Consider the following 19,447-nt stretch of genomic DNA (forward strand, 5'->3'; position numbering starts at 1 on the left):
TTACTATAGCAAGTTATGCTGGTGGGAGTGATGCAATGGATAGGTAGAGATTGGTGGTGCAGGGGAAAGAGGGGACCACTGAAGGAATATGATACTTGAGAAGACAAAAGGGTACTTGGAGCGGCACAAGTGGAGTAATTTCCTTTTAAAAAAAATTATTTTAATTCCAGTTAGTTAACATACAGTGTTATATTTGTTTCAGGTATATAATATAGTGATTCAACAGTTCCATACAACACCTGTGCTCATCATAACAGGTGCACTCCTTAATTCCCATCACCTATTTCACCCATCACCCACCCGCCTCCCCTCTGATAACCATCAGTTCATCACAGTTAAGAGTCTATTTCTTGCTCACTCTGTCTTTCCCCTTTGCTCATTTGTTTTGTTTCTTAAATTCCACACATGAGTGAAGTCCTATGATATTTGTCTTTCTCTGACTGACTTACTGAGCTTAGCATAATATTCTCTAGCTCCATCCATGTCATTGCAAATGGTAAGATTTCATTCTTTTTCGTGGCTGAATAATATTCCACAGGTGGAGGACTTTCTGTTAGACAAGAGCAGAGAGGAGATAAAACAGAGAAGATAAAGTTCCTATGAACTGGTAAATCTCACAGTGGTTAAATGAGGAAATTCTGATTGAACGGTTTCTACTTTCTCTATTAACTCTAAAGCAAGGTCAGAGGCTGACAGTAAAGAAGATGAGGTATGGATGAGGTTTGGGAAAGGATAAAGTATGAATTATTTATTTTGAGAAATTTAAAAATCAGACTTTCTATGGAAATATGATAACGATTGCCAAGAAGGAATGAAAGCCTATTTGAAGATTATAATCATTCTAACATGGATGATCATTCCAGTTATGTGACTTTTATCCAGCAACATTCAACAGCTTCATTTTAGAGAATGATAATGGGACTCAGCTAGGGTTGAAATATAATACAAGGAGAGAGGGGCAAAAGAGTTGAGGATGTTTGTAAGTGATTGATTCCCCTGATGGACAATGGACTCTAAACTGGGTAAGGAGAGAAATAACTATCTAGAGTTGGTGACGGATAGTGAAAAAAGTAGTGAGGTTAATGGATTGGAGAGCTCCATGAAGTTAAGGAATTATTTAAATAGGAGTACTAGAGTAAGTGAGCTGGAAGAATTGGGGGCAGTGGTCAGAGAATATCATATTATACTTATTTTATTTTACTTAGGTTTACATACTAAACTTTATTTAATTGACATATGTATAATTGACATACAGTGTTACATTTCAGGTGTACAGCATATTGATTAGATAATTCTATATATTATTGATGCTCACCAAGATCAGTATAGTCACCATCTGTCATCATACAATGTTACTACAGTATTATTTACTATATTCCCTATGCTGTACTTTCCATTTCTTCAACTTATTTGTTTTATACTGGAAGTTTGTGCTTCTTAGTGTCCTTCCTCTACTTTGCCCATCCCTCCACCCTCCTTCCCTCTGGCAGCCACCAGTTTGTTCTCTGAATTTAAGAGTATGTTTTGTTCATTTGTTTTTGTTTTTGCTTTTAGATTCCACCACATATAAGTGAAATCATATGGTATTTTTCCTTCTCTGTCTGACTTATTTCACCTAGCGTAATAATACCCTCTAGATCCATCCATGTTGTCACAACTGGCAAGATTTCATTTTTATGGCTGAGTAATGTTCCATGATATGTGTGTATGTATGTGTGTTTATATATATATATATATATATATATATATATATATATATATATATATGTATATATAATTACATATATGTGTGCATATATATATGAGTGTGTATATATATATATATATATATATATATGCACACATATACATACAAAGATGTTGAGCATCTTTTCATTTATCTGTTGGCCATCTGTATGTCTTCTTTGGAAAAATGTTTATTTAATCCTTTGACCGTCTTTTAATTGTAGTGTTTTTTGGTTTTGAGTAGTGTCAGTTCTTTATATATTTTGGATATCAGATATATCATTTGCAAATACCTTCTCCCATTAACTAGGTTGCCCTTTTACTTTGTTAATGGTTTCCTTTGCAGCACAAAACTTTGATTTTGGTATAGTCCCAATAGTTTATTTTTACCTTTGTTTCCCTTCCTTGCGGAGACATATCCATAAATATATTTTTAAGGCGGATGTCCAAGAGATTACTGCCTATGTTTTCTTTTAGGAGTTTTATGATGTCAGGTCTCCCATTTAGGTTTTTAATCCATTTTGAGTTTATTTTTGTATATGGTGTAAGAAAGTGGTTCTGTTTCATTCCTTGCATGTAGCTGTACAGTTTTCCCATTTTCCCATTTACTGAAGAGACTGTCTTTTTACCATTGTAAACATATGTAAAAACATATTCTTGTCTCCTTGTTGAAGATTAATTGACCATATAGACATGGGTTTATTTTTAGGTTCCCTATTCCTTCTATTGATCTATATGTTTATTTTTGTGCCAGTACCATACTGTTTTGGTTACTAAAGCTTTGTAGTATATCTTGAAATCTGGGATTGCGATACCTCCAGCTTTGTTCTTTCTCAAGAAGCCTGAGAAATAGCTTTGGATTTTCATGGCCTTTTGTGGTTCCATACAAATTTTAGGGTTATTCTAGTTCTGTGAAAAATGCTATTGGTATTTTTATAGGAATTGCATTGAATTTGTAGATTGCTTTGGGTAGTATGGACACTATAATGATACTCTTTGAATCCATGAACATGGCATATCTTTCCATTTATTTGTTTTGTCTTCAATTTCTTTCACAAGTGTCTTATAGTTTTCAGAGCATGGGCCTTTTACTTCCTTGGTTAAATTTATTTCTAAGTATTTTGTTCTTGTTGATACAATTATAAATGGTATTGTTTTCTTAATTTCTCTTTCTTCTACTTTATTGTGTATAGAAACACAATAGATTTCTGTATATTAACTTTGTATCTTACAACTTTTCTGACTTCATTTATCAATTCTAATAATTTTTTGGTGAGGTCTTTAGGGTTTTCTATATATATGGTGTCATGACACCTGTGAATAGTGACAGTTTTACTTCTTCCTCACCAATTTGGAAGTCTTTTGAATGTCTGATTGCTGTAGCTAGGACTTCCAGTACTGTGTTGAATGAAAGTAGTGAGAGTGGACACCCCTGTTTTGCCAGAAAGTATCATACTTAATTTCAGTATTTCAGAGGTATTATTATTACAATGACTGTAATGCCAAGGTTTCAGGTGAGTGAGGTAGAAGAACAGCTAATGGAAGTAAGGAGTTTAAAATATTATTATTATTAGATGAGTTATCCCCATAAGTAGTAAAGTCAACAAGAGTAGAAAGAAAGATTAAACAGAAGCTAATATCGTCAATAATGGATGATTAGAAGAACCTTAGAAGATTACATTGAGGAGACAAGGACAGATACTATATCCAGGTGGCACAGAGTTCAGATTAGCTAGAACTTAGAGAAAGGATGGAGGAAAAAAATGTTTTTTAACAGTAATGGGAGAAAAAAAGACACCAACCCCACCTCCTAGCCTTGATGTATGCAGGGAGTGGAAGGAAAAGCAGTCACTACTTGAGAGGCTGTAGAGGAAGGAGTCTCTAGGAACAGACAAGCTTCAGTTAAAAAAAAAAAAAGAAAAAGAAAACAGGATGAGAGAAATGAAGGGAGCATTTAAAAAGGGAACTCTAAGAAGCTCAGTGGAAATGTTTAAGAGGAATGAGAAGAGTCGGGAATTGGTTCAGACTAGTGGACACACTAGCAGTATGGGCATGGGAACCCAATTGGCAGTGGACAACTTGAGAGGCTGAGACTCCTGGAGTGTTAAGGTAAACAGGGATCTGAGCCAGGATGAGAACAGTCCTCATGGTCTATTAGTACAAGGTTCAAGCCAAAGCCCAGATATTTAGCTCAACAGCATTGGGGTGACCCCACCCTCTGGCTCTTCCCCACTGTATGGTATAATGAATGGAGGGGAAGATCTTATAAGGAAGCCAAGCATCAGGAAAGCCCTTAGCTGACTATTCTCTCTACCACCTCTCCAAGAAGTAAGGATAATCCCAACTCTGATGCAACGAAGTTTGAGGGGAAGGAAAAGAGAAAGCACCATATAAATCAAAGCCTGAGTCACAGGCCTGATCAAACTCAAGACTACTCTTCTCTTCCGCCTCTCCCTGGTATGGGAAAGATAGGGACTTCTCATGGTTGAGGAGGAGCAAATAACTTCACGTATATTCTTTGGAAAAGATTCCCAAACCATAAACAATTTCCTCCTTCCAACCTTGGACAAGGTTATAGGAAGGAGAATGAGGGGGTCTGGTTGCCCCTTTATTTATTTAACCTCAATGGATTGCAGTGTTTTTCTTTTTATGTGATTTGCTTTTTATTTTCTTAACGTTTGTTTATTTTTGAGAGAGAGAGACAGAGCGAAAGCAGGGGAGGGGCAGAGAGAGACAGAGACACAGAATCGGAAGCAGGCTCCAGGCTATGAGATCATGACCTGAGCCAAAGTCGAACACTTAAACTTAACCGACTGAACCACCCAGGTGCCCCTGCAGTGTTTTTCTTTTTAAAATGCCTCGTGGAAGAGTGCATTTCCATCAAAATAATACTAATGTAGAATTTTTGAGTAGCCAAGATAATAGCAGCCATAGCTGCATAAATCTGAATTTCCCAATTCCTTCTCCAAAAACATAATACAGTACAATAAAAAGAACAAATAAAACTACATGAAACTCATGCTATCTGTAAAACTAAAAGAGAACACCCAAACTTCAAATTATCCGTAAATAGAAAAATAAACACCAAACTTTAGCAAATTGTGTCCCTTGGTCCTACTGCAGACTTGCACACAAAGATAAAGCACAGTCTGGAAAGAATACATGGGAGAAAAGGAGAGCTTTTGACAAGCCTATAACTGATCTAAGATAACCATGACAAAGAAAAGACTGCTCTTTTGCTAAAATAGTGATGAAGAATTCTGGTAGATCAAAACACTATATAATAAAAAAAATGCACATGATTCAAGGTGACACTGTGTGAAAATCATTGCTTCTAGAGGGAATGGAGACACACCCTTAAGAAAAGAAGTAAAAGGAAAATTTAGGGTCAAGTAAGGAAAAAGATATCCCAAACTGTGAAAATATGCAATTGTTAGCCCATACCACACCTGCATGCACGCACACACACACACACACACACACACACACACACACTCAAGAATCTGTATTTCACTACAGAAGAGGGCACCCTTGAACTTGAAATCTTACCAATCATCCGAAATATTTGAAGCGAATAGGTGAAAATAGAGTAAATATATACAAAGCTATTATAAGAAGAAAACAGAAAACAAGGTTTTATCAGGTCTGATAAAAAAGTATCCCTCTAACAAAGAACAACCCAAAGTAGAAGAAAACTGCACCACACACCCCAAAGTGAATTAAGTATCCACATAGAAATTTGGGGGGATATGAAAAACCACCTTGAACCCCAAATTCAGTAATTAAAAAATAAAAATTGATTTTTTAAGAAAGGAAGAAATAAAAAGATTGAACCCAGGAAGGAAACAGAAGAAAAAGACCAAAATTATCACAGAAATGAAGTATAAATTGCAAAATTTCTGAGGAAAATAAAGTCAAGTGAAAATTTAATAAGGGGCATTGAAAAAAGTCAGGAAAATAACCAAGATAATGAAAATGAGATACAAAATTAAAAGTAGTTAGAGTCAGAGAAAAATAAAGATGAAGAAGAAACAACATACAAATAATGGCAGTACCTGAAGAAGATAAACAGAACAACACTGGAACAGAACTATAAAGAAGATGTAAATCTATGTACTGAAAGGACCCATCAGTGCATAGGAAAATTAACCAAAATTATCAATTTCAAGACATAAGCAAGTGGGGTGCCTCAGTGGCTCAGTTGGTTGAGCGTCCAACTCTCTTGGTTTTGGCTCAGGTCATGATCCCAGAGTCGTGGGGTTGTGTTGGGCTCCACACTGAGCATGGAGCCTGCTTAAGATTCTGTCTCTGTCTCTTTCTGTCTCTCTCTCTGTCTCTCTCTGTCTCTCTCTCTGTCTCTCTCTCTCCCCCCCCCTCCTACCACTCTCCCCCACCTCTGTGCTCTCTCTCTCTCAAATAAAAAGAAATTAAATATATATATATATATATTATATATATATATTTTATATGGGTGGCTCAGTCGGTTAAGCGTCCAACTTCAGCTCAAGTCATGATCTCGTGGTTTGTGAGTTTGAGCCCCACGTCAGGCTCTGTGCCTGACAGCTCGAGGCCTGGAGCCTGCTTCGGATTCTGTGTCTCCCTCTCTCTCTGCTCCCCCCCCCCCCCCACACTCACACTCTGTCTCTCTCTCCTTCAAAAATAAATAAACATTAAAAAAAATTTTTTTAATATATATATATGTAAGTAAAGCTATTGGGTTTCAAAGATAAGTACACAAGCCTTCAAGCAACAAAAGATCAAGAAATTACAAGAATGAGAGAATTAAACTGGCTCAAAAACAACACACGTTGAAGGCAACAACAGAACAGCACTTTTTTAAAACTCAAGGAAAAGAAGTGTAAATAAAAAATATTCAGTCAACTTGTTTTTCAAGTAGTGAAGCAAGAGGAAATGAATTTTCAACTGGAAAAATTCAGGGAATTTTGTATACATGAGCCCGTCTTGAAGAATCTGGGAAAAGATGTTTTCCATCCAACCAAGTGGCAAAATTTCATCAAAAGGGTTGATGATGATCATTTACCATATTTAATTGTAGATCTAAAATTACACAAAGGTGAGAACAAAACTCAAAGAATAATGTGTAATAGGGTCTAACAAAGTAGAAATAATGTAAATAAAATGGGAGACACTAGAGAGATAAAAGAAAGTAGAATAAGTTCATTGATTGTGAATAAGCAATAAATAGGGGTCAAGGGTAATATTAAAATTGGTGAGTCAGGTGATAAATGATTAAACAAGAAAGAACTAAGGACTTTAGAAAAGTTATGAATACAAAGAAAACCACCAGAATAATACTATAAACTTTCCTAAATACAAAAGGAAATTTTAAAAATTAAAAGCAAAGAGGGGCTCCTGGGTGGCTCAGTCGGTTAAGCGTCCAACTTCGGATCAGGTCATGATCTCGCAGTCCGTGAGTTCAAGCCCCGTGTCAGGCTCTGTGCTGACAGCTCAGAGCCTGGAGCCTGTTTCAGATTCTGTGTCTCCCTCTCTCTCTGACCCTCCCCTATTCATGCTCTGTCTCTCTCTGTCTCAAAAATAAATAAACGTTAAAAAAAATTTTTTTTAATAAAAATAAAAATAAAAGCAAAGAAAATGCATCATATACGGAAAGAAACCTAACAATTACAACAATGTTAATATAATTACTTTATATAAAATAATTTTAACATAAAATGATAGTAGAACTAAGCATATGTCATACCAATCAATATGAATAAGTTTAATTTATGTATTAAAAAACAAAGATTTTCCAGGAGACTATAGATGCTGGAGAGGATGCGGAGAAACGGGAACCCTCTTGCACTGTTGGTGGGAATGCAAATTGGTGCAGCCACTCTGGAAAACAGTGTGGAGGTTCCTCAAAAAATTAAAAATAGACCTACCCTATGACCCAGCAATAGCACTGCTAGGAATTTACCCAAGGGATACAGGAGTACTGATGCATAGGGGCACTTGTACCCCAATGTTTATAGCAGCACTCTCAACAATAGCCAAATGATGGAAAGAGCCTAAATGTCCATCAACTGATGAATGGATAAAGAAATTGTGGTTTATACATACAATGGAATACTATGTGGCAATGAGAAAGAATGAAATATGGCCCTCTGTAGCAACATGGATGGAACTGGAGAGTGTTATGCTAAGTGAAATAAGCCATACAGAGAAAGACAGATACCATATGTTTTCACTCTTATGTGAATCCTGAGAAACCTAACAGAAACCCATGGGGGAGGGGAAGGAAAAAAAAAAGAGGTTAGAGTGGAAGAGAGCCAAAGCATAAGAGACTCTTAAAAACTGAGAACAAACTGAGGGTTGGTGGGGGGTGGGAGGGAGGGGAGGGTGTGTGATGGGTATTGAGGAGGGCACCTTTTGGGATGAGCACTGGGTGTTGTATGGAAACCAATTTGACAATAAACTTCATATATTGAAAAAAAAATAAAAAACAAAGATTTTCAATTTGATTCACAAAGAAAGCAGATGAAAATAAGAAACATGTCTAAATCAAAATGATTCAGAAAGTATAAAACTAAAGGAATAGGTAGAGGTTTACTAGGTAAGTGGAAACAATAAGAAAGTGGAAGTTGTGATCGTGATATCAAAGTAGAATTTAAGTCAAAATACATTAAATAAGACAAAGAAGGACATGTTTTAATGTCACATTCACAATGAATATATAACAGTTATGCATCCTGTTCACCGAACAACTCAGCAATACATTTATAAAGCAAAAATCATGGAGCACGCAAAGAAACATTGACAAAAATACACTAATTGTAGAAAACTTAAATACACCACTTCTAGTACATATGAAGTAAACAAAAAATAAGTAAGGAAAATAGATATGTAAATAGCATAAGCAATAAAGTAGATCTTATGGATATATTGATTCTATACCCTGAAAATAGAGAATACAATAGTAACAAAGAAGATAAAATATTTCAGAATAAAGTTATCAAGAAATGTGCAAATTTCATACAAGAAAAACTTTAAAACACCCCTGAAAGATACAAAAATGGGCTTGAAAAAACTGAAAGACATTCCATAATGTCATAAAGATAACTAGTTTTCTCTAAGATAATTTATAAATTTAACAAATACCAGCAAAATTACCAACAGGATTTGTATGGAGCTAGTTAAGTTGATATTAAAATTTGCTTGGAAAAATAAACATGCAAAAATAGCCTGGAAAACACTGAAAAAGAAAAGTTTATGAGAGGAGAGTGGCATATATTAAAATATACTATAAGCCTGGTTTTTTATCTTTTCATGGTACTGGTGCATGAATTGACAAATAGACCTGTAGAATAAAATAGAAATTACAGAAATAGATCCAAATACATATGGAAATTTAATGTGATAAATGTGTTATCTCACATCACTTGGGAAAAGGTGGACATTTTAACAAATACTGGTGGGATAATTGGTTTGCTATTTGGAGAAAGATAAAATTAAAAGCCAGTCTCATGGGGCACCTGGGTGACTCAGTCGGTTAAGCATCCGACTTCAGCTCAGGTCATGATTGAGCCCTGGAGCCCTGCATCCGGCTCTGTGCAGACAGCTCAGAGCATGGAGCCTGCTTCAGATTCTGTGTCTCCCCTCTCTCTGCCCCTCCCGTGCTCATGCTCTGTCTCTCTCTGTCTCTCAATAATAAAGAAACGTTTAAAAAAAAAAAAAAAAGCAAGTCTCACACTATAAGAATAAACTCCAAAAGCACCAGGGATATAAATGTCAAAGATGAAGTCATATAAGTACTAGAAGAAATAATGTATGGTTTTCTCTACAACCTGCATGTAGGAAAAGACTTTCTAATTACAACTAAAAATTCAGATGCAATAAAAAATAAAATTGATAGATTTGACTGTGTTTAAACATTTTTTTGAACAAAAAATAGAGAAATTCCTAACTGTGAGATGATTTACATGCACACACCATTTTTCACATATTTCTCAAAAATATGAAAAGATACCAAAACTCACTCATACGTGAAATGAAAGTTAAATCTACCCTGATGGTATACCACCAACAGTGTGAATATTCTAAGCACAAAGTTAGTGATTGCAGTATTGTACTTGCAAAATATCAGAAAAAAAATTAAATTTCTATACATAGGAGAGTGTGTGGATGGATCCATAGGATGGAGTACTATGAAGTTATAGAAAAGAATGAGGCCATTTTCTATGAACTAATGTAGAGTGATTTCTAGAAAATTTTGTTAAGCAAAGAAGATGAAATGTAAGATTTTTTACAGTATGTCACTTTTTGTGTAAAAATAGGAAATGAGAAAACCTACATGTATCTAATCATTTGTACAAATAAAAGCATAGGAATCATAAACAAACAAAAAACTATTAAGATTAGTTATCTATAATCGGCTTAATAATAGCCACCAAAATTATCCAGGTGCTAATCCCTGGAAACTGTGAATGTTACCTTATGTGGAAAAACTGTCTTTGTAGATGTTATTAAATTAAATACCTTCAGATGGAGAGATTATCTGGGATTTTCAGGGTGGGTCCTACACGTAATCATAAGTATCTTTGTAAGAGGCAGGCAGAAGGAGATTGGACTACAGGTAGAACAGAAGGCTGTGTGATGGAAACAGAGGAAAGCAGAGTCACAAGAGGTGATGCTACTGGGTTTTGAACAAAGGAAGAAGGTCCCCAGAGTGGAGGAATGTAAGGAATGCAGCTCTGGAGGATGAAAAAGGCAAGGAAAAATTCTCCCTGGAGCTTCAGAGGGAGCACACCCTTGCTGACATACTCAGGTTAGCCCCATAAGGCTTGACTCAGAATTCTGGCCTCTGGAACTATCAGAAAATCAATTTCTGTTGTTTTAAACTACGAAATTGCTGGTGATTTGTTACAGCAGCCATAAGAAACTAATGCAGGCTGCAAGGAAGTAGGAGTGAGAAAGGGATAGAAGAAAGGAAGAGTGATACTTTTGAATACATGTATTCATAAAATTCTGACTTCTAAAACTAGTTAATGTTTCACCTACTAAAATGCATATATGAGTATAAACATGCACGCATCTAAAGATAGGGGAAAAAACTAAAACTATATACAAATAGACATAAGTAAACCTAACCATAATTCAAATGAATAACGTAGTCACCTTGAATAGAGGGGAGAAAATTAATGAATCCAAGAAACTTTAGGTCACAGTATTTGACTGCATAACCTTAAGCAAGAGATTAAAAAAAAGAATGGCAAACAAATAGTCAACTCTAGTTAGTCAAATTTTCACAGAATTATGGGTCAGAAAGTTACTTTCTGTGTATTCTAAGACTGACAAAAAAGTAAATATATTGTAGGTAATAGGAACCAGATTTCTCACTGTCTCAGTATTTACTGTCTCAGATTTTCCATTGAAAAGGAAAATAGTAGAAGGAACCCCATTATTTTTATTGGAATTGGAAGTATCAGTGTGAATGCATGGTTTTTCAGACAGATAAGACGATGGATACAAACAAATGGTAAATATAGAAATATGGATGTTTGTATACATGTATGTATGGATATATAAAGGTACATAGATTTTCAAGCTCTGTCCCCTAAGAGAGCCTGGAACTAATGACACCCCAGTAGCAATGGTCCCAACAAGTGCCCAAGTTTTGGTTTCTAAACCCGTTCTGCCATTCTTTAGTAAAAGGAACCAAAACTTCTTGGTGAAATTGCTGATTGAGTAATTCCCAGGCCTGGGACTGAGAAACTACAAAATGAGCCGGAAATATCCTGCTATTCCAGAAAGTTGTTCAATGAGTGATGGGGACTATCAAAGGGACACAGGAATCATCTTTAAGGGGCTGTTACTTGCCAAATGTGGGACAATTTGCTCATCAAAATTTATTATGACAATAATAGATTATAATCTATTGAATAAAATAAGAATTCATGAGTCAATACTGATAGATACTGACAGATGGTGAGAGATACTGATAGATGAGTTCATACTGATAGATAGGGGTGGAGAAGAAAGCTCTTGCCAACCAATAAATGTAAAAAAAAAATAATAAAATTAGAAAAAAATCACCATTTGACAACTATCATAGAAATAATTGATTTAGGAAAGATACATCAATAGATGTTAAAAACTGATGACTGGAAATTTTGATTAGAAGAATAATTACACACAACATATCTCCTCACAAGATTCTTCTTAATTATAAAAAGAAATTATAATCATAAGTTATAATTCTTATTAATTATAAAGGGATTTTACAGTGGAGAAACCTGGCAGATATCACCTTGATCACGTGATCAAAGTTGAAATCACCAGTTAACAGTACAAACCAACATTATGTGCTCCTGATGGGGATATACTGAGAAGACTTCAACATTACTTCTACCCAAAATGAAAATCTGAATTTAATCCCGAGGAAATTTCAGACAATCCAGATAGAGGAACATTGTAATTTAGTGTGCCTCTACTCTTTAAAAAATGTCAAGATCATGAAAAACCAAAAAAAAAAGCTTTGTAACTTTTCCAGATTAAAGGAGTCTGTACAGTCTGTCAAAATAAAAAGTATTATAATTAATATATAAATAAATTTATTTCAAAATAAAAAGTAAAAAAATATAAATACAATTCCATGTTGGGGGCTAAGTAGAGTTTACATGAGCTGTCTATAAATTATTCTAGCAAGACCAGAAGTCTTTCTGCAAGCTGCTCTCTCTCTCTCTCTCTCTCTATATATATATATATATAGATAGATGATAGATAGATATAGATGTAGATATAGATATAGATAATAGATATAGATATATAGATATAGATATAGATACAGATATAGATATAGATATAGATATAGATAGATATGGCTATATATATAATGCATAGCCTTGATTATGTCCCTTTTCTGCTCAAAAACTCACCTGTGTCCTCATTGCCAAATAATTACACCATCCCTCCATTTCTACCTAGTCCTTTATATTTACATTGTATTTGAACTGAACTATTTATCAGATAATTTACTCACTTTTACATTTTATTCCCTTTATCTTGCCCTTCTCTCAACATAAAATGCCCCTTTCCATACATTGAAATTCTCATCTGGTAAAACCCTACACATTCTTCACAGCCCCTTTATTGGTTTCCTGAGGCTATTGCAATAGTTTCCCATGAACTGGGTGGCTTAGAACAGAAATTTATTCTCTGACAATTCTGGTGGCCAGAAACCCGCAATCCAAGTGTTAGCATGGCTGCTCTCCCTCTGAAGTCTCTAGGAGGAATTTGATCCTCGCCTTTTCCAGCTTCTGGTGACTGTTGATGTTCCTCAATGTGTGACTGCATCCCTCTCTTTTTTTTTTTTTTTTTAATTTTTTAAATATTTATTTATTTTTGAGAGACAGGGCATGAGCGGGGGAGGGGCGGAGAGAGAGGGAGACACAGAATCCAAAGCAGGCTCCAGGCTCTCAGCTGTCAGCACAGAGCTGGACGCAGGGCACGAACCCACTAACGGTGAGATCATGACCTGAGCTGAAGTCAGACACCCAACCGACTGAGCCACCCAGGCACCCCTCCAACCTTCTCTTGTGAGTCTATATGTCAAATTTCTCTCAGCCTCTCTCTCATGAGAACACTTGTGATGACATTTAGAGCCCACCTGGATAATCCAGGATACTTTCCTCATCTCAAAAGCTTTAGCATAATTAAACCTTCAAAGACTCTTTTTTCAAATTAAGGTAATATCCATGATTTTGCCATATGAAGTAATTTTCACAAGTTCCAGGGATTAGGAAGTCAATATCCCTTTTCAGCCTACCACAACACCTAGGTCACATGAACTGTCCTCTATGCTGGCCTCCTAAATCTACAACCAAACAGGAATCACTCTCTCTGCTACTGTTGTGGCAATCAGCATGGACCACCTTGTATTGCTACAATGATAAGTCAGATGTACTGCTCTCTAAAATTCTCTGACAGCATGAACCTTCCATCAGTGTAACCTCATAGAACCCATTAGCTGTTTTTCCTTTTTTCTAAATAATTTCTACCACTTTCTGTATAATTCATTACTTACAAAAATGGCAAATATGATCTTAAGAAAACCATGTATGTGATCTAAATAAAATTAAGATGATGGAGAAGATACATGATATTTTGTGAGTGAAAAAAATTACTAGTCCATTTACTGAGAAAAGTACTTCATATTTGCATTTAGGGTGAACATAGCAAAGTTTTCTACAACCAACTATTATGATAAATATTTAGCTACTTACTGATGCCTGCCTTGGCTGAATAAAATTTGATTTGCTGAGCATATTTTGGGGGGGGCTTATTTATGTTAATTGTCTAAATTTTCACTCTGGGAGGAATCTGCAGTTGTATTTATCTTTTCCCTCTTAAATTCTGTAGTGCTTCAGTCAGTTTGAAACCAGTACTTTTTATTTTTCTTTTTATGACTAACTGTATCTTAAGAGGCCCTACCTTTGTGTATGGGTTGATTAACAGTGCGGAGTTTTAGGTACAAACTATTTCCTTTCATTCTGTTAGAGAAACTATAGGAGAAAAAATTTTTTAAATGTTGAGATGTTTTTTTTCCAAAAGAAGCAAATGTTTGTTTTTTTTTTTAATGTTTATTTATTTTGAGAGAGAGAGCTGGAGAGGGGCAGAGAGAGGGAAAAAGAGAATCCCAAGCAGGTTCTGCCCTCTCAGCATGGAGTCCAATGTGAGGCTCAATCCCACGACCATGAGATCATGACCTAAGCTGAAATCAAGAGTCGGATCCTTAACTGACTAAGCCACCCAGGCACCCCAAGGAAGCAAACGTTTTAAATAAAATGAAAGCTCATAGTCCTACATTTGTATGAATTTGAAAGTTTACCGAGCACTTTTGTGTTCAAACTCACCTATCTCTTTTGAGTTCAATATTTTATATCTGTGTGCCTGCTGGACATTTCTACCTTAGATATCCTGAAGGGACTTCAAACAGCTGAATTCATTAGTGTCCATGACTGCTATTCTTTTGCATTTGTAGTGAGGAGTAGAACAAAAACTGGGTATGTTGAGGAAGGGTACAGATGGAGGTCTCTTGGGACCCACTCCAGCAGCCAGGGGAATGTCCATGTGGAGAGAACTCTGGAGTTTTGGGCTTCAGGGCCCTGCACTGTTGGATAGTGCATGTTAATGTAAATCTGTTAGTGAAGCTAGTGATTATGACAGCTGACTTTTCAAGCCCTCCCCAAGCCTCCAGTGTGTATGGTTTGGATTTTATCACAGGAAATCTTAAGTAAAGAGATGCTTGAACCTCTTTGGAAAATCCTGTGGAGGCACAGGCTAGAGATTGGGAAGTAGACTCAACCCCTGTCTCAGTACAGCCCAGCATGTGGATTAGGGTAGAGGTGATGAAAAAGTCCTCTGGCTGGAGGTCATCCAGCCAGACAGCCAGTTAGACCAAGACCCCTGATTATTTTATCCCTCCCCCAGAGAAGCCTCCCTGCCACACATACATAAACTTAGGTCAGAGATAAGATTGCTTAGTTCCCCTGTTACATATTCCCTGCCCTTGCCGAAACCAGAGAGACCATGTTGAATCATCTTAAATCTCTACTTATAATGTATGGGAATGGATTGTTTGCTTGTCTGCCTTATCCCTTAAGGAAACAGGATTTGCCTCATCCATTTTCACCTCTAGCATAATGCCAAATGCAAAAAGGACTAAAAATAAATAAATAAACTGAAGAAAAAGAGAAAGCTGGCAAGCAGGTAACATAAGTAAATTTACATGATGAATGTCATGCCTTGAAACTGAAATGACAGTGACCAGCCATTTCTTCCACTATCTCAAAATGGCCCCGGCCAGACTGCCTGTGTTCAAATTCTAGCTGTATCACATACTAAACTTTGCAGAATTTACTTAAATTTTTTTGTGCCTCAGTTTTCTCAACCATAAAAAGGAAATAATAGTACCTACCACATAGGATCACTGTGAGAATTCAAAAGGCCTATAAAGGGCTTGACACAGTGCCTAGAACATGGAAAATGCTAGATAAATGTTACCTGCTGCTGTTATGATTATTACCTATTCCTAACCTGGCACAGCAGGAAGTCTTTTCATTGAAGAAAATAGAAATTATTATTATAATACAGTAGCATAAAATGCTGAAAAGAACCTTTACCATTCTTTTGGCTGCCCAGCTCAAAAGCCCTTCCTGAGACTAAATGGGAGGTAGAGGTGGCCTCTTACTAAGAAGCTAAAAAAGCCAGACCCTGGCTGAATGTTCAGAACTCCCTTCCAGCTAGACTTTGTAGCTTATGATCCAGGCTTTACCAGTGAGACACACTCAATGCAGGCCTACCAACAGGAGCTAGTGGCACCAGGCAGCAGGGATGGGGGACCTATATTAGGGTCATGCCCACTTTCTCTAAAGGTGGCAGTGGTGGAGGTCCCAGTGGTAGCATGTAGGGCCACTGCTGGCTATGTAAATTCAACAGTATCCTCACAAGCTGTGCTGGTAGCATGACCGTGCTGGGTCTTTGTTGCCAAGACCCTCTTGTTCCTGTTTTCAAGTCCACTTCTCTATCCTCTCCAGAAGTGCTTTAAACCACCCAATGCCCTTTTCTGCTTCTGTCAGCCTGGGTTAGTTTTTCTTGGTGCAATTCAACCTGCCAGATTGATATACATTATGCATTCAGATGGTTTAATAAAATGTAAGTACACCATTTCTATTTTGTTTTATTGGTTTATTGATTTGCAATATGTGCCTTCTACTCAGCTCCTAGACAGGGACTGTTTTTCTTAGATGATTGGCGAGGGGGGGGTGGGTCAGGGCAATCAAATTTTAATTGACTGGAATCTACCCTTAGGTACAAAAAAAATCAGGCAATTAATGGGTGTAGGAATAAAGGAAAATGGAGGAAGAGGAGCAAAACCAGTACCTTGTGCAGGTATGATAAGAGTATCATAATAGGACCAAGAGCTCATTTAATTTAACTGGTTTATTTTACAGATAAGGAGACTACAACAAAGAACACATAGCTAATGTGTGTTCAAGGTACAACTAACTGTCTCTTCACACTCCTAGTTCAGGGTTTCTGCCTCTATCCATTCTACCAAGAGGCAAATGACCTAAAAGCAGGCTGAAATCAAGGTAAATTCAGTTCAATTAATTATACCTTTTAAGTTTATGATTGTGAATGAAAAGAATTTACATTTTCAAGAGATTTTTACAATTTACAAAGCATTGGTTTGTTAAATTCTTTCAACTGCCCAAAATAAGTTAATTATCACTTTTTTAAAAAAATAGGTTTTGGTATTCACATCTTGAAAAAGTTTTGAACATCTCTTTTACCTCTGGCTACTCTCCCTTTTCTATTTTGGTTTTGAAGTAGTAGCTACAAAATAAGACAAGAAAAAAGCAATGTAAGTGTATTTAGTTTTTTAAAATATTAATGTATTTGAACAAAATGATCTGCTGATTGGAACCATCATAAAAATATATTGGATGTTGTTATTAACCTCCATATTACAAATGAAGAAACAGAAGCTTAAAGAGATTATGTGACTTGGCCAAGATTAAATAGGCACTAAATGGCAGAGCCATGTCATGGTTCATTTAAAAATCATGTAACATATATTGAGCATTTAATGTGTCAGGCTGGGTAAACAAGATACTGTGGTAGTTAATCCGTAGATAAACCAGAAATTTCTAAAACCAGTATACTACATACTGAACCACTTATATTGAAGTTTTTACTGAACTATAAACTGTAATTTTAGCAGCTGGCCAATCAATAAATACTCTTCTACTTATACAAGATTCATGTAGCCAGATCTCTTTGGACACCAATCTTTAAAGATATTAAACTAAAAGATCTAACTCAGAATCATGTTTGACATAATTCTTCTAGATTTTCTAAGTGGAAATCTGTGATTCTCAAATGTCCCCAAATGGACAAAAAAAATGACAGGAATATGAAGTTGACTGCATCACTCTATAACCAATTATTAAAATCTAGATTTAGTAAGCTATTTTCAGTTTCTGTCTAATGACATACAAAGAGGATATTTTATTCTCAGTGTAGTTTTCCCAGGGTTTTCTATAGATTATAAAGTCACTCGTGAAAGGAAAACTAACTGACTTGGAACACAAAGTGAATAATATATGTTTTAATGTAGTTGGGTGTAACGGAAAATGCCATTCTTGTATATTTAGTTGAATCAAACCATTTGTTTAAGACCTAAATGTTCAAAGAAATTTCATTGCCACTTTTTCTTCAGCAAGTTGAAAGAAAAATAGGGAGTGCTTTTAAGTGAAAAACTAAATAAAGGTCCTGGCATCATAATGCAAAGATGACTGTTACGCCTTTTAGACCTCTAATAAAGGCATTTTTGTTAAAGGAACGTTTCCTTTTCGGTCAATGCATCAAAAGACAGAACAACAGCCACCCGCCACCACCACCCCCAGCCCCGCCCATGGTCCAAGCTGCAACTTTCACCTTCGTTGAATAGCCCCTGCCTTGCCTGGAAACGCCCCCTCTGGCCCTCAGCTCGAGGTACCGCCCCTTCACCTCCCACTTCCTGGTAACCGCGCTCCTTTGCGCGGCCTCCTGGGAATCTGATTGGCTGATGTGGCAACCGCTAACGGCTGCGGAGTTTAAACCAGAGCCGTAGCCGCTGGCGCTGAGCTTCTCAGGCTGGGTGGTCGTCGCCCCCATGGTGAAAGGGCGGTAAGTCAGGGACCTCGGCGCGGCCGCCCCTTTGCTTGGGGAGATCCGTGCCTTTCCCAGCCGAAACTCTCAGCGCTGCTCTCTTGAGTCTTCCGTCAAGGGAGCCGTGCGCGGCCCGTGGTCCCGCCCACCCTCCGCCCTCTGGAATCGCGAACTGAGGCCGCGCTCTCAGGGGCTCGTTGGGGAACTCTCCGGTTTGGATCTGAGTGGCTACATCTTGTCTCTTTGATTTTGTGCCCGGCTGGGTGAGAGGTACGAGCGGCCAGTTAGAAGGTCAGCTCCTTGAAGGAAGAGATTTCAGTCTTTTTGACTGCACTACTCCTGCTTTTTAGAGCATTATCTAGGTCATTGTGAACCTTCAGTAAATACCTGCTGGGTGAGCGTTGGAGACTGCTTACCCAGGTTCTTAAATGATCCCTCTCCTTTGGAGTGATCATTTGGAAGGAAGGCTGGCTGAAGGCGAAGGGGTGATGGAAGACTGGGAAAAACTTAGAACTTGAACTGCGTCTTGATTTACAGGTAGGACTAAGGTAAGGAATAGGGACTATGATTTTTCTAGATGAAGAATCCAATTCAGAACTGGATGTGGAATTTAATATTTCAGATATAGAGTTAGCCGAGATGATGGCCAGGCAGGAGCTACAGAATAATAATAAATAGGTCGTATTAGTGAGTGCTATGTGCCGAGTCCTGTACATACATCGGCTCATTTAGTCCCTACAATTAGATGTACTTACTATTACTTTATAAGCCTGAAAGTTGAAACTTAGAGACATTAAAATAACATAGCTATGAAATGTTAGAACTGAGACTCCCAACACAGTCCCAACCGGTATTTAAAATACCTCAATCTCTGTATCATAAGTCATCCTTGAATGGTACTCCAATGGCCTGGCCTTGGTTCCTAAAGTGTTACTTGGTGAGGTTGTTAATGTGGAGGGTGACAGGGCAGTGTTAAAAGGAAGACTCTGATTTCTGGCATGAGCATGTGGGTGGGTGATTGATAGTGCCATTTATTAAGTTAGGGAAC

The 19,447-nt window shown here is 36.9% G+C and overlaps 1 protein-coding gene across 6 annotated transcripts in view; it reads left to right on the forward strand.

Annotated features, from left to right (window-relative positions):
- SGO2 (shugoshin 2) overlaps positions 1–19,447 on the forward strand; it is a 68,249-nt gene that overhangs the window by 3,442 nt on the left and 45,360 nt on the right. The window contains exon 1 of one of the 6 annotated variants that reach the window (XM_015077965.3): positions 18,279–18,417. The exons of 2 other annotated variants lie outside the window; for them this stretch is intronic. The gene's annotated coding sequence lies outside the window, so the exon portion shown is untranslated. Of the gene's footprint in view, positions 1–18,278; positions 18,418–18,438; positions 18,948–19,447 lie in introns of those variants that run through there. 3 more of the 6 variants (XM_053215528.1, XM_027053783.2, XM_027053777.2) reach the window with 3 other exon arrangements.

The sequence above is a fragment of the Acinonyx jubatus genome, chromosome C1 (genome assembly GCF_027475565.1).
Source record: "Acinonyx jubatus isolate Ajub_Pintada_27869175 chromosome C1, VMU_Ajub_asm_v1.0, whole genome shotgun sequence".
NCBI classification, from domain to species: domain Eukaryota; kingdom Metazoa; phylum Chordata; class Mammalia; order Carnivora; family Felidae; genus Acinonyx; species Acinonyx jubatus.